This window comes from Enhydra lutris, unplaced genomic scaffold (assembly GCF_002288905.1).
Source record: "Enhydra lutris kenyoni isolate GAN:26980312 unplaced genomic scaffold, ASM228890v2 scaffoldscaffold54, whole genome shotgun sequence".
In the NCBI taxonomy this organism is placed as follows: domain Eukaryota; kingdom Metazoa; phylum Chordata; class Mammalia; order Carnivora; family Mustelidae; genus Enhydra; species Enhydra lutris.
In genome coordinates this window covers 9,625,987-9,639,217 of record NW_019154138.1, presented here as the reverse complement: position 1 = coordinate 9,639,217, position 13,231 = coordinate 9,625,987, and the positions used below count along the sequence as shown (strand labels likewise).

The 13,231-nt window shown below is 57.6% G+C and overlaps 1 protein-coding gene across 1 annotated transcript in view; it reads right to left on the bottom strand.

Annotated features, from left to right (window-relative positions):
• LOC111157359 (adhesion G protein-coupled receptor G1) overlaps positions 1-8,209 on the bottom strand; it is a 38,118-nt gene extending 29,909 nt beyond the window's left edge. Inside the window, exon 1 of the mRNA XM_022518702.1 lies at positions 8,164-8,209. The gene's annotated coding sequence lies outside the window, so the exon portion shown is untranslated. The remainder of the gene's footprint in view (positions 1-8,163) is intronic.
• Positions 8,210-13,231: the final 5,022 nt, after the last annotated feature.

Below are 13,231 nucleotides of genomic sequence, written 5' to 3'. Positions count from 1 at the left end.
CCCCCCCCCCCCCCGCCGCTATTACAGGGTAGGCGCTGCAGGAGCGCCTAGGGAGGAATTCCTATCAGTGCCACACACATGGGAGCACCAGGGTCTGGTGGTTTGCGGGTCAAAGGCTCCAGCCGCAAAGTCTGCTTCCCCATCTACCTTCCCCTACTTCCCGGGACCCTCTCTCAGACCCCACGGCCGGGGCCACCCCAGGGCCTGTGTGGTGAGGAGTCAGACTGCCCCTGGTTCACTTGGACACCCCTGGACCCCGCCCTGGGCACCTGTGGACAAAGCCCTTCCTCCCCGAGGCTGCACCCTGGCCGTTTATCCCTAGACTTGAGACATGACCTGGGAGCCTCAGTCCCCTATCTGTGCAGTGGGAGCAGGAGTGGGGAGTTATCTCACAGATCAGAGAGCAGACCCTAGCTTGCTGGACCTAGTGACTGTACCACCCTGAGCCTCAGTTTCCCTAGCTAACAAATAACAAGAGGCCCCGAGAGATTTCATCCTCTGGGGCCCCGTCCCCTTCTGAGACACCTCCCTGCTCATCCCAGCCACCCCTGCAGACCCCTCACAGCAGAGTTCATCTGGGCTGGCTGCCACCAAGAGACCTCCCAATTCCCTGTTACACCACCACCCTACCCTCCGCCCCACACACCGCATCCCTCCTCCTTCCCGCTGTCACACCCTTGATCTGGTACCCGGTGCTGATGGCAGGTCCTGTGTGGAGCCAGGCAGCAGGAACGCCTTTCACGATTCACCTCAGAGGCTTAACCCACTTGCCAGGGTCTGGCTGCCCCCAGCGGGCGGGCTGGTGAGCGTGGGAGGTTCCTGGCTCCTCTCTTGCGGCACAGCAAGGCAAGCAGGGAGCCGCGGAGGTGGCGTATGTTTGCGGGGGGGACGCCCCCCTCCTGCCCCAGTCGGGCTCCTCCCTCTTCCCTAGCTTGGCTGGGATGACGGGACCTTACAGTGAGTCACAGATTTCTCGAGGGAGGCGGGAGGGGGCAGGGCCGAGAGAGCTCTGGCCGTGACCCTGGGGGATGCCCGTGACTCAGCGCTGGGCAAGGGGGCACCTCAGCCTCACCACCCATCCAGGCAGACAGGTGCCAGCGTGGACAGACAGCCCCGCTGTGGATAACTCTGCCTCCCCGCCCTCCATCTGTCGCTTCCCCCACCCCCTGGGGCTCTTCTCCCCAAAGTTCCCTCAGAGAAGCCAGGGTTGCCATGGCAACCGGCCCCTCAGATGCTGTGCTCCCCCTCTCCAAGGCGCAGGCGACAACTGCCCCTTCCTGAAGGAGAGTCCAGAGACTCCAGCCTCCTTGGCAGCCAACAGGAGCCGGCACTGACCGGCAGAGTGGAAAGCACTTGGGGGAGGGCAGGGGTGTCAGGTGGCTTGGCATGTGGTCAGTCAGGCCACCTGACCTCGAGCCCTCCTTGAGCCCCAGTTGTCATAGCAAAGGGACATATCCCAATGCTCCCCAAGTTTCAATATTCTAATACTCTCATTCCAGATTCTGAGACCCCAGGGGTACATCTGCTGGGCCAAAGGGGAAACTGAGGCCCAGGTAAAGAAATATTCCTGGTGGTTTCCAAAAACCCAAAAAGAAAAATTTGGGAACAGGCTCATCCCTTCTGGCCAGCAGCCTCTCAGCGGCTTGCTCCCACTGCTTAGGTTCATAACTACCCCGAGAGTCAGGAAGCTCCGGACGGCTCATGGCCTGCCCTGCCGGCCTAGAGCTCCCCATCTTCCCTCATCCCCACCCGACTCCCAAGTCAAAGGTGCCATAGGAATTTCACAGTATAATGAGGGTAAGGGATGACAGCAACAATAATAACAATGATGATTACATATACTGACCATTTACAGCATTCCAGAACCTTCCCTCCCATCAACACTGTAGCACCACAGGACAGCGGTGAGGGAAGCATGTGGCTCAGGCCAGTGCCCGGCACTTGATGAACCCTCAATAAATATGTGGTGATGAAGAGGGGAGAGCACAAGGTGGAGAAATACAGCTCAGAGAAGGGAATTCACTTGCCCAAGGTCACCCAGCAGGGAAGCGGCAGAGCTGGGGATGGAGGCCCAGGAGGTCTGGCTCCACACAGCGCTCCTGACCACTCTTGAATCCAGCATCCCCAGACCCCTGGCACAGGGCCCAGGCGCTGTAAACCCCTTCTCTTCCTGCAAGGATCTGCATTCTGGAAAAGGAACCTGAAAAAATCCCCTGAGGCCACGTGAATGGAAGCTTTTTAGGCGGTCTAGGAGGCCAGGGGTCCGCTGCGAAGGAGAGGTACCCCTCACCCACCTGCATGGATATCAAGCCACAGGGAGAAAGGCAGTAAAGATAACGGTGAGGGTCAGGGAGGATCCGGAGTTGTCAGGAAGCCAGTGTTGTGTCCTCTGAGCAGTCAGCAGCAGGCGGGCACTGTGGGCACGTGGCCCGTGTCTGGCCCATGGTTCCCTCCCACAGCCACAGTGGACGCTCGCTCCCTGCCAGGGCTGGAGGGGCCAGGAAACAATGGTGCGGAAGTGAGTTATCCAGAAAGGACGTGGAGTCCCTGACGTGCAGTGTCCTTGAGCAAGTTGTCGCCTCTAAGCCTTGGTTTCCCCAAGATCCATCCTCTGGGGCCAGGCCAGCCAGTAGTTGTGGCAGCCTCAGCTGTCCCCCGGGGTCCAAGCCACAGGAAGCCATCCCTCCCAATACACACGCCCCACAGAGGGTGCTGACCAGGCCCTCACGGGTGGAGGGGTAAAGGCACCACTCTCCTGGCAGGACATCTGAGCAAGGGACACAGAGCCTGGACCCAGCTGCCCCTTGGACCATGTGGGAAAGGCCCATGTGGTGAACTGGCTCTGGCAGGAGGTCGCTTGCCTAGCTCTGCCTGCCCTGTCACCTTCGGGCTTCTCCGAGACCTGCCATGTGCTGGGCATGGTGCCAGGCTCCGCGGCAGGGGTGGACAGTGGGCCCACCCTGTCCTGAGTCTGGCTTACATCAGGGTGACACTGGGAGTCAGTTCCTGGCATTGAAGAGCTCCCAGTGTTCTCTGGGGGTCACAAATGAGAAACCCAATAAATTACTATTCATCGCAATAGTACCTATTATTAGTACTAAGCAGAAATGATGACAGCTGCTGTGTCTACAGGGTTCCCTGTCAAGATGCCTATTTTAGGGGGACTGCTGTCATTTCATCCCCCCAAACCTGTGGGCTGGGTCCCACTGGTTTTTAGAGACACAAAGTAATTCAGCAAGAGAAATCCTGGTTTGGACTCCAGGGGCTTATGCCAGCAACGTGGGTGGGCCGGGTAGAGGGGAGGTCCAGGGGGCACTAGAGAACATAGAGGGAGAAGCTGGCAGGGGGAGGCTTTGGTCCAAGACCCCGAAGCAGGGTTAGGACCCCCTAGCCCACATGTGAAGGCGAGGGGAAGGGAGAGATGTCAGAAACTGCCCTGAAGCATGGTGTGGGTGAAGGCAGGGGTGCAGATCTGGGAGGCAGGAAAGAGGCTGCCCTTGGATACAGTGGAATGGGGTGGCCTGCGACATGTGGGGGAGCCTTCCAACATGCCACTTGAAATGCACTGCTGGGGCTCAGGGCTGAAGGGCTGGGGTCACCCGGGGCCTAGAGAAAGTCAAGTGCATTACTGGCTGGTGACAGAGGCCAGAGGCAGGGTAGAGAGCATCCAAAAGTGAAAGTGCAAAAGGGTCTTCGTTTTAAGGGATGAAGGAGAGGCTGGGAGCCTGGGCTCGGGGCTCAGGCCGACCAGCTTCTCCTCCCAGCTCTGCCAGCTGGGTCACTCAGGCTCCCTCTCTCCAGTCACCCACCTTCTCCCCTATCCTGGGGAGACAACACCAGCGCCATAGGTAATAATTAACAAGGCCACACCATAAAGCTCGCAGCCTGGGCACGAATGAACAGCCCTGATGTCCTGGCGAGGGCCCTGTTGTTCAGAACAGCCTGAAGATGAAAGAGAAACAGGACTGCAGGGCGGGTGGGAGCCGATCTGTGACTGCGCGTGGCCCCCAGGACAGGGTAAGAGGATGGAGCTGCGAGGCCCCGCTGTGACAGAGCTGGGGGAGAGGACTTCTCCTCCTCTTCCTCCTCCATCCTCACCCCCTGCCCCCCCCCCAGGGCCTTGCAGGCAGTGAAGAGCCGTGCCCCCCTGTGGGAAGGGTCACGGGCCACTACTGGCTGCTAGGAGGTGGGTTTTTATTGGACAAAAGCATTTCAAGTCCGCCCTTGTCCCTTTGCAAGCTGAGTGGCCTTGTAAATCACTGAGAGCCACGCCTGGCACACAGTAGGTACGCAACAAGTATTGGCCAGTGTCATTGCGGTTATCATAAAGTCAACACAGATGCCAAAGGCCGGGCACTCCACAGTTTGCAAAATTCTTTCTTGTTTTCTTTCCTTTTTTTTTTTAACTTTTATTTTTATTTATTTATTTGACAGAGATCACAAGTAGGCAGAAAGGCAGGCAGAGAGAGGGGGGAAGCAGGTTCCTCGCTGAGCAGAGAGCCTGATGTGGGGCTCGATCCCAGGACCCTGAGATCATGACATGAGCTGAAGACAGAGGCTTAACCCACTGAGTCACCCAGGCATTCCAGCAAAGTCCTTTCATGGCCAACATCTCCTCTACAAAAACAGTGATGACTGGTCCCATTGAACAGACTTGAAAACTGAGGCTTGAAAAGAGAAACTTCCCAAAACCTCATGGCAGGTCTGCTCCAGATCCGGGACGCAAACCTGGGTCCCGGGATCCAGACCCCGTGCTTTGTGGCCAGCACTCCCAGACACCTCCCAGTTCGTTCCCGTGGGAAAGCCTCCTGGCCACAGGCGCGGGGGCGGCGTAGACCCATGATAACACCACCTCTCATCACAGCCGCCCCAGGGCCCAGCATGGATGGCGTTGCCCATGTGACTCAGCCACCCTCACAAAGGGAGCTGTGTGCCTGGGCCCTAGGCCCGCCTCCCCAACCCACTGCTCATCCCCCCACTGGAGAAGGAACAGGGAGCCCAACGGATCCAAGACTTGGGAGAGCACGGGCCCCCCCTGCCCCATTAAAATGGGACAAGTCTAATGGAGATTCAAGCCCAGGCTTGGGGTGCAAGACATTGGTGCCAGTTCCAAGGATGGACCGCCAGGCCAGGCAAACAGGAGGGTGGAGACCTGGCAGGTCCACACCTGGTTTTCTGAGCACTTATTTGGAGGTCCAAGGACAGGCTGGACCCAGTTGGCTCCCTTAGGGGTGGAGCTGAGGCCGGTACCCGGCTCACCTTTACCTGCAAGGGATTTCAGAAGGTCTGGAGCTGGTGGTCAGGGCACCTGTCCCAGCATTGGCCCTCTTGCCACCCCTCCCCCTGAAGGTATAAGACCAGAGTCCATGCACCCCTGTTGCGCACTGCATGCCAGGCAGGTGACTTTCATTCCCCCCCACAATTCTGCCAAGGACGCCTTGTCCTATCTGCTGGGGGAGGAGATGGAGGGTGGGAGAGGGAAGGGAGCCAGTCCAAGGTCACACAGGATTTGAACCAGAATCTAGCTCCATGGCCTTGAAACTGCCCCCAGTACCTCCTTCCTGGTTCCAGCAGCATCTTGACCTCATGTAAACAAGAAGTGGCCTTGGGCCCAGCACAGGCAGGCAGGCAGGCAGACATCCCCCCTGTTCCTGTCCCGCTGGGAGGAGACCACTGCAGACCACAGGTCCTCACAGGGTTCAGGATGGCTGGGCATCCGAGAACCACCCCTGCTGACCTCCCAAGGAGGCAGGCACACCTGGGTGCCCACCTGCCTGAGACAGAAGGTAGACAGAGCTGCCACCCCCTCTTTCCAGGCATGACGGAATGTCTGACCTCAGCCCAGCCCCCAGCGGCACTCGGCAGGAGGTTCAGATCCAGCCAGAATAGGCCTGGAAGGTCATACCAGGAACCCTCCTGCCTCTCAGCCATCAGAAGCCCCTGAGCCCCAGGGCAAGGATGGGCCTGCCAAAGAGGGACCACAAGCTCTCTCCCCACCCCCACTTCCACGCCAGCGAGGCTGGGCCACTCTTGCCATGGGAAACAGGTGCAGGGACAGGCATCTGGAGGCCTGGGTTCCTCAGAGGAGGTCCTAGCCATCTGTGAACATAGGGCCCTGCTTTATAGCTCAGGGGATTGGAGCTAGGGGATCTGGGGGGACACCTTCCCACTTGGCTTCTGGAGCCAGCAGTAGAGCTGGGATGACCGCTCCTCCCAAGGGGCCTCTGGGTGCCCCGCTCAGGCCTGGGGGAGACTCAGTGACCAGGAGGCTCCAAACTGCCCCTCACCCCTCCTAGACTATCCCCCCCACTGTGGCATGGCCCCGGAGTCCTTCAAATAGTGCCACATGGGACCTGACACCACAGTGTCCAGCTCCGAGCATTCAGTGCTGTGTCCCCAGGTCTGAGATGGGGACATCAGGCCATCTCACTGGGAGAGCGGTAACAGGTGCTGTTACTACCCTGGGCTCTCTTTTAAAGGCGAAGTCCTTCAAGGTTGGGGGCAGTGCGCAGAGGAGACTTCCAACTCCTCCCCCCACCCCAACTGTTCAGACAGGAGGGCTGGGGCAGGCCGCCCCGCTGATGTCTCTATGGTCGTGCCCCTTCTGTCAGCGACTCCCTGGGCCCTGGACTCTGAGGTTTGGGTGGCAGCTGCTCGGGGAACAAAGACTTAGGCCTCTGGTCCGGCAGTGAGTCATTGTAGCTCCCACACAGAGGGAGGCAAATGAGGCCCAGAGACGTGGGGCGACACCCCGTCGGACGGCCCAACAGTGTACAAAGGCGGCAGGACTGGCTTTGTCTCACAGGTGACAAAGCGCCACCTCCCTTGACTGCCAGAGTGTCCCCAGAGCCCGGGATCTCGACTTTGACCAACACGGTGTGCCCCGCCCCTTCTCCTGTACACCAGCCTCCCCATGCCTGCAGAGTGAAGGTGCTGGCCACCGGGGAGAGGAGGAGGCCGGTCTCCTCACCCGGGACTCCAGCGGCCCCCGCTTCTCTCTCAGGAAAAGAAAGAGCCAGAACTGGACCTTTCTGGTGTCAAGCCCACAGAGCGCCTGGTCTCCGGCCCCAGGAGTCCCCCCCCCCCCCGCCAGCGGCTCCCAGAAGCTCTGCCTTCTGTATGCGCCTCCTCCCGGTAGCCAGGCCGTCGCCGGGGTCTCCCCCCAAGTGCGGGGGCACAGATGGCTCACGAGGCATAATGGGGCAGCGCTGACAGCTACTCATTAGTAAGGCCTGTCTAATTAACGGAGGGAACGTGGGGCGCCCATTTTGCTGCCCACACACCCCACGGGAGCCAAGTGGGTAAGGGCAGAGCTGGCTGGGCGCCAGGCTCCTCCCACCCACAGCCACCCACATCTGTCTGGCTGGCTGTCTGGCACGTGGGGCTGGAGAATTAGAAGGGCTGTGAACTGTGGGGTGAGGGCTGCTTCAGTCAGTGTTTTCACGCCATCACCCTTGCCCAGCCCCCTGGGGATACAGACAGGGAAACCACCCAGGGAAGGAAGCTCCCAGGACCTTTCCTCCATTATGGCTCTCCCGTCCTCTGCCACCCCGCAGGAGTCTCATCACAGGGACCTGAGGGACTTGGGGAAAGGCTCAGAACCCTGTGCTGGCCAGACAGGGCAGGCATGTCCCCAGGTCTGGGCCCTGTCCCCTCCACTCAGCTGACCAGGGCAGGCTGTCTTTCTCTTCCTTGTCAGAAGTCCAACAGCCTGGGCCAACCTGCTCCCAAACCGGTTTCCCTTGGGATCCTAGGAGGAAACGGGCTCTGGGTGCTGGGGGACGGAACAGGCAAAGACCCGGGTGCCTGTCTCCTGCATCCTTGTCCGAGCCCTGGGTCTCGCAGCCTCACCTGAGTCCTCAACAATGCACAGCATCCCCCCGTCCCCCAACAGCCAACCTATGCCTAAACGACCCCCACATCGGCTCACCCAGCCCACACTCAGAGCAGCAAGGGGGAACCCCAGCACAACCAGGGCCTCCAAACCTGCCCAGAGCCCTGAGCAGACCCAGGGCCAAGCCTCCCGCATGCCCTCAGGGCCCAGAAGTGGACCTGAGAGCCTGCCCACGGGCTGATTACGGAAGGTGGGCCAGCCTGGGAGCCCGACTTCCCGAATTTTCCTGCCCTGTCCTCCACCACAAACAGCGACCAGCGGCTTCTTACCTCCGAGTCTCGAGTCCTGGCAGCGCCCTGGCCGGACTCCGCCTCCTCCCCAGACACCTCTACCTCCTCCCAGGGCTCACGGGCACCCAGCCTGAGCTTGTCCGGGCAGGCTGGCCCAGGTAAGGCTCCGCCTGCCTGTCTTGAATTTCCGGCTGGCTGCTGCCTCCCTCTCTCATTCCCGGATTTCTCTATAGGGTCTGCCCGGATCCTGGGTGCTAAGAGCCCCTCACCCCTGGCCTCAGCCCTCCATGAGTTTTCAACACCTCTACCCAATGCGTGGGCTGCTGCTGCCCTGCCCAGGGGCCCTGGACGAGCCTGGAGGAGCCCCCGTAAGGGGGTGCTGGCCCACCTTCCGTAATCATCACCCCCGTGATTGCCCTCCTGCTGCCTCCCTGAGCTCAGGCCCCACGTGAAGCCCGGGCCCAGGCTTACCTGCCTATAGGAAAACAAGTCAACAGCCCCCAGCTGGCTGGAGGGGGCGATAAGGCAGCGCTACGGGGGATGGGGAACAGGATGCCCAGTCTCTACCCTCAGAACCTCCAGCCTCTTGGAGAACACAAAGCAGGAACTGAGACAGACAAAAGAGGGGCACAGGGATGGGCGCTTCATCCTAAGGAGGGGTTCGGGGAAGCTGCTCCAGCCACCCCAGGGGTTACAGAAACAAGTAGTCCAGACAGGCTCTGCCCCACCCCAGAGGCTCCCATGGGGGCCCTGGGAACACGCCTGCCAGCCTCCTCAACCACTGGCCCCCTGCCCGGCCTGGCCAGCCCCTGCCTCATCCTTTGTCCTTTGTCCGGAGAAATGTCCTCCAGCATTTCTCCAGGGAGGGAGACCCAGGGCGGGGTCTTTTCCAAGTTCTCACAGCCAGGAACCCTCTCTGCCAGGTGGCTTCTGATTCCAACCCCCACCCCCAGTATCCCCAGTACTGAGACCTGAGATACCACTCCTTCCAAGAAGTCCTCCAGGCATGGATTCATTCAACAAAGTCTGTATCCTGTGCCGCTGTGGGCCACCCTGTGCCCTGGGAACCTTCCCTCACCTCTCCCTACCCCATGTGTCACCCAGAGCCTCCTTGGACTCCCCCTTACTTGGGACCCATTCCCCAGTGTCAGAATTCTTCCTTTCTTATCTGTGTTCCCTGCCCCGTCACCAAACCCAAGCCTCAGCCCAGGACCTGGTACAGAGAAATTCTGGGTGACTTATGGGTGACAGGAAATGTGGGAAGACAAAACGGATGATGGGCAGATGGGAAAACGGTCAGGGGAAGGGCTCAACCATGCTTTTAACATGTGCTTACAGATGACCTATGGCACGCCAGGCACTGTTCTAGACGCTAGGGATACAGCAGAGAACAGAACACAAAAATCTCTGATCTCTTAGAGCTGGAGGGAGAGATAGATAATTAATTAATAAGCCAATACATGTGAAATATACCCGGTGGTAAGAACTATGGAGAAAGTAAAGCAAGCAGAGAAGAAGGAGAAGAGAGGATTTGGTTTCAATTCTCTGTGAGCAGACTGGATGTGGCAAGGGAGGCAAACTACACAACGTTTGCAGTGAGGGCATTCCAGGTGGCTGGGACAGCACATACAAAGGCCCGGTGGTAGGTGGGCACTTGGTGTGCCTGACGAACAAGGAGGAGTTGGACAGAGCTGAATAAGAGTCAAGGTAGACATGAGAGAAGGGAGGCGCAGGAAGGATGGATGGACAGATGGACAGCAAGGGAATGGGGTGGAGAACTCCAATCTCAAGGGTGGGCCCTATCTATTGGCCACAGCTGAGACCCACTGGGGTTGCTGGTCCCAAGATCACCTCCAACCGCTGTTCCCCCCGGGGCAAATTGCCAAGTGCGAGACCGCCTCTGCTCTGCCCACAGGCATGCATGCCTGCTCAGCTCAGCTGGAAGCCGTGGGCCCTCTCTGCCCCCATGGGCTGAGCACAGGTGACCCCAGAGAGACAAACAGGCCTGCAGGAAGACAGTCTGACTCTTAAAGCCCCAGGGTTTCCCCAGGCCTTGAGAGCTGTGCCTGCCTGCCGGTGACCAGAGATGCTGCCCACCCAGATAAGAACACCAGGGGAGTCCCAGTTTGTGACTCCTGTGCTCCCAACGCCCATGCTCCATCCCCCTTACCCCACTCTGCCCTCAGGGCCCCTGACAGTGATATAATCACAGAGCTCTACCCAGACAAGGAGGGGAGGCCTTGGCTCCACCCTCATTCCCCGGTGCTCTGGGCCTTGCTTAAACTCACTGTGCCTTAGGTCATCTCTTAAATGAGGACATCTGCCTTTGCCCTGCTTGCCTTCTAGAGGAAAAGGAATGGGGTCAGCAATGTGCCCTACCAGAGAAGCTACCTGTGGAGCATTTGCGGGGCTGGGGGCTTGGTCTCCAGGAGCCCCCCTCCCCCACCATCCAGGACTCCTCGCTTTACCCTATGAGAAGGAGACCCTTTTTAATGCAGGTTTTACAGGTAAAGGTGGGAGGTGGGGGATTAGGAGTGTTAGGTAACACATCTGAGTCATACCCAGGAGGTTTGATCCAAGACTGGGACCTTTTCTCTGTCCTGGCCTAAGCCCAGCCTCCCTTTGCTCTCCCCCAGGCCCGCTCAGTGGAAAGTCTCAGGAAATGCAGACTCCTTTATCTGGACAGGAGGGAAGTGTGGGGGTGCTCCCAGTTCTGACCTCTGACACTCTTGTGGGACCACAGGCTCAGGCTCCACACTCCCTCTCAGAACGAATGCTGCCCACAAAGGCAAGAAGTGAGCTCCCCATCTCTGGGGGGAACCAAGGAGAAGCTCAGCAGGGGTGTCATAGAGGAAATACCTGCCACATCCATGGGGAAGACTAATTGGTCTTTAAAATCATTTTCCACTCGGGGTGCCTGGGTGGCTCAGTGGTTAAGCCTCTGCCTTCAGCTCAGGTCATGATCTCAGGATCCTGGGATCAAGTCCCACGTCGGGCTCTCTGCTCAGTGGAGAACTTGCTTCCTCCTCTCTCTCTCTCTCTCTCTGCCTACTTGTGATCTGGGTCAAATAAGTAAATAAAATCTTCAAAAAAAAATCATTTTCCACTCACAGGTTAATTCACAAGAGCCATTTTGTACTACTTCGTGTTTTTGTTCATTAACCTGATATTTACAGAGTAACTACCAGGGGCCAGGGTCTTTTTTTTTTTTATTTGACAGAGAGATCACAAGCAGGCAGAGAGGCAGGCAGAGAGAGAGGAGGAAGCAGGCTCCCCGAGAGAGCAGAGAGCCCGATGCGGGGCTCGATCCCAGGACCCTGAGATCATGACCTGAGCCGAAGGCAGCGGCTTAACCCACTGAGCCACCCAGGCGCCCCAAGGGGGCCAGGGTCTTATGTTTGGAAAACACTCCTCACTGTGCTGGGATGGGCTCCCCCTCTTCAGAAAAGAAGTAGAAAGACAGCCAACAGTGTTCCCGTTTCCCCTGATGAGTTCATCCTCCCTCGGCTACATCTGGTGGTCGCTGTCCCCCCATCAGCCTATTATCTGTTCACCTGCACCCTACCTGGAGGTCAGTCTTGGGTCACTCCCTGGCTGCGTGGTGCAGAGCAGGCCAGAGCCCTTCTCTGAGCCTCGACGTTCCCTGTCTCTGAAATGGGGATAATAAAAGGACCCATCCTACAGTGTTTTCAAATGAATGACATGAGGAACCAGGGCAGAAACCACTCTGAAATGCTCTCTGCCCACCAAGACTCATTTCACCATCCCAGCAACTCTGAGGAGTGTGTCTGCCCCCATTTTACAGGTGAGGAGACTGAGGGCAACCCAGAGAGTCAGAGCAATTCATGCAAGCCCATGGGAGTCGATGGCATCAGGCTACATCTTGAGCTTCTGGGACATGTAGGACCCATCCTGGCGCAGCCCTGTGGGGCTTCTCCGGATCTGCCCCGTGTCAAATTGACTTGGGTCTACTTGGGGTTGGTATTGGGGCAACTGAGTCATCTCCTCCTGGGGCATTTTCCACCAGGCCTCCCCATGTCTCCCCAGAGTCAGCACTCACAGTATACAAACCAAACACAGGAAATGGGTATAAATGAAATGCCAAGGCCACAGCTCATGCTGGGCCTGTCTCTGTGAGAAGCTTCAGGAGCATCTAACCCCAGGGCAAGGCTGGCTTGCCCATGGGTCTCTTCCTGGTACCAGGTGTCGTTCATCTCTCCTGACCTCCCCACCCCCATCTCCGCCTAGAGAAATTTCAACCCCCCAACCCTGCCATGGTCCATTTCAAAAGTCTTCTCTTCCAGGAAGCCCTCTTGGAGTTATCCCATTCTTACCTATAAGAAGTCAGCCTCTGAACCTCTGAACCTTAAAAGCCCTGCATTTTACCTACAAGAACACTAACATCCAACTCTCTTGGTGTGTGTGCCAAGCCCTTTCCTAAAAACTGAATGGGTTGACTTATTTAATCCCTGTAACAATCCTATTTATTACAGAAGAGAGACTGAGGCCCAACGAGATATAGTGACCCATCCTAGAGCACATTGCCAATTAGTGTCAGAGTCAGGATTTGAACCCACACCTCTGCTGGACCGTGATCTAGCCCTATGTTGTGCAGCTCCTCAATACATGTATTGGATCCATTCATTCAACAGATATTTTCTAAGGGCTCACTAAGTGCCAGGTCTCACACTGGTTTTTGTGGACAGGAGATAGACACCACCCCTGCCTTCGTGGAGCTTATAGTTTAATGGAATGAGGGGTAAAACAAAAAAAAAAAAACAATGAAGTAATTAAGTAATTCAGTAAGTATGAAGACAAATAATGACATATAATGTAAGGACAATGAAGAAAGCAAACCAAAAAACCAAAGGGCAAAGATAGTATGCAACAGGGAATCTGCTTTAGCCAGGTAATCCAGGAAGCCTTCTTGGAGGGGGTGACATTCGTAACAAGGTCCTGATGGATAAAGAGGAGCCTTGGAAAGAGTGGGCCTGGGACACAAGGAACGCATAGGCAAAAGTATGGAGAAGGGAATGAGCTTAGAGTGTTGGGGAGACAGGCAGCCGGTGAGTGTGGCTGAAGCAAGGAGACAAGGACATAGAACAGT